General features: G+C 42.0%; 1 protein-coding gene across 1 annotated transcript in view; it reads left to right on the top strand.

The window, feature by feature from the left end:
• Positions 1-2,447, top strand: part of Cep126 (centrosomal protein 126) — a 119,528-nt gene that overhangs the window by 68,432 nt on the left and 48,649 nt on the right.

Below are 2,447 nucleotides of genomic sequence, written 5' to 3'. Positions count from 1 at the left end.
TAAATAAATAAAAACCTGTGCTCTTGCCACAGACTACCGCGCTGTAGACACAGCCAGAGTCCTGGGGACGGGACACACGGGACACACTCCTGCAGTCTCATGGGAGAAGTTCATCCACTGTCATTTCTTGGCTGTGTTCAAATTCATCTGCAGGGTAAATTACCAGTAAAGGGTTCAACGTAACTTTAGCAAACCACCATTTGTTGTCATTTATAACCAACTCTAGAAAAAAGTGAGATCCTTCACAACTAAATTCAACAAATTATTTATCTAAGAGAAAGAGAAAGGGAGAGAAGGAATGTAGGAGGGAGGGAAGGAGGAAACTAAAGCTGTGGCTCAGGGAAGCAGATAGGCTGACCATGAAGACTAGTACAGCTCAGTGTAATCGGGTGTTCTGTTTGGAGCCGAGCTTCCCACAAGACTTGGTAAAAAGCAAAATGGAAGTTGCGAAGCTCCTGAGGCATATTGGCAGCGGTGTTTGTGAACCAGTACTTCAAAAGATGTTGAGGACCTTTCATAAGGGACCTTAAACGGCATACTGAGTATGTCTTTAATAGTAATTCAGTGATAAGTGAATACAGTTTATGAGATAGAACTTCAGTAAATATCAAAAGTGTAATAATTTTGAGTGTGAAGAAAATTCTGAGTGTTAAGTAAATGTGCCCAAAGTATGACGTCTAGGGCTCTAGTTGTAAGAATTCACTTTAGAATGTCAGAAATACTAAAGGAGTGAGGAAATAGTATGGTACTTGGAGTTTCTGCCTTAAATATTACTTGTGATTTTTTAAAAAATAGAACTGGAGGGGCTAGGGAGATAGTTCAGTAGAATAAACCCCTGCCTGGCAAGTGGAGGGTCCTGAGTTCAGTCCCCTTTACCACAAGCAAGCGGGCAGGCAGGCAGGCAGACAGGAAGGAAAACCAAAAAGGAAAGAACTGGAGGGCTGGCAAGATAGCTCAGCAGACTAAATACCTGCCCTGGCAAGCACAGCGACCAGGCTCAATCCTAAGAACTGCGTGCTGCGCTGACCCCACCTCCGGGTGCACTGAGCTGCCACCGAGACCAGGCATAGTGGCGCACACCTGTAATCCCAGCATTGGCGAGCTGTGTAGTGAGACTCTGTACCAAATACATAAAAACAATAAAATAGAACTGGAATTGGGTGCCCTATAAAACTTTACAGTTTGCACTATAGGTTGAGATTTCTATCATTTGAATATTTTAGGAAGTATTTTATGTGATTAATATGATTAACATAAGATGAATATGGATAGTAGCCAACCACAATATAATTTGTCAGCCAAACAAAAGTTACATATTTATATATGAATAAGTTAATGTTGTTATCAACATGTTCTTATTGCTTAATAACAAAAATTATACTTAATTATAAACATAGTATTTAATGACAGACACAACTTTCTGATTACAATAATGCCTCATAAGTCCTTTTTAAAATGTTATATTGTTCCCACCAAAGCTTCACTATTCCTGAGGACATATTTTACCTTTATTTTTCTGTATTTTGTTAAGCTACCTCAAAATTTATTTATTTTTTTGCTACCTTAAAATTTAAAGAAGTAGTTACTGTAGCAGAAAAGCCTGCGGTGTAAATGTGTCATTAGTGCCCGCCCCGAATGCGCTTCTGTCTTCATGCCCCTTGCACCCGCCTCACTGCTTCTCAAGGCTTTGTGTCCTCTCCAGAAAGCGTCTCCTGTCTCCCATTTGTGCACCCTTCACACATCTCCTCAAGTCTTGTTAGCATTGGAATGAATCAGTGTTCACTCCTCAATCAAAATCATTTTGAAGTTTTTCATCCTTAATACTTTGGTTGGTCTTGTTTCTATTCCAGAGCATAATCAATAGTTCAGTTACTCCGGCAGGGCCCTTCGTCACCTTGTGTTAGGCAGTGCATTTTACTTTTTTATTTTTTATTTTTAATGTATTTAGTACAGGGTACATGCCACCATGCCCAGACTCAGTGCGCCTCAGGGGCGGGGCCAGCACGGCACCCTAGGGATCGGACCCCGGTCCCTACTTCTGCCTAAGCAGGCACTTCAATCCAGTGAGCTATCTGGCCAGCCCTAGGCAGTGCATTTTATTCCACTATAATTTTGCACCTCACTGCTATATGGAAACAATATAAAATAGATAAATGAAAAACAGAAAAAAGCACAACTGCCCCTTTATATCCGGGTTTCAGTCCACGTCACTTAAGTCGGTAATGGACATCAGGCAGCAGTGCACCATGAGAGCTGTTGCAACGACCTGATCCGTTACTGCTCATATCAGGCTGGGCCAAGGCCAGGTCTGGGACGCAGTCGTAGCCGTGCAGCGTGAGCACACTGCCAGGTTTCAGAACCTTCCTTTTCTCACAGACATTTCATGGAGATGAGAAGGTTTGGGGATGGGGTGGATAGAATGGAATGGAGGAAAAGGGAAAGTAAAA

Source organism: Octodon degus, unplaced genomic scaffold, assembly GCF_000260255.1.
Source record: "Octodon degus isolate 3935 unplaced genomic scaffold, OctDeg1.0 scaffold00012, whole genome shotgun sequence".
In the NCBI taxonomy this organism is placed as follows: Eukaryota; Metazoa; Chordata; class Mammalia; order Rodentia; family Octodontidae; genus Octodon; species Octodon degus.
Note: the sequence above shows the minus strand (reverse complement) of the source record. Positions and strands in the feature narration are given on the sequence as shown.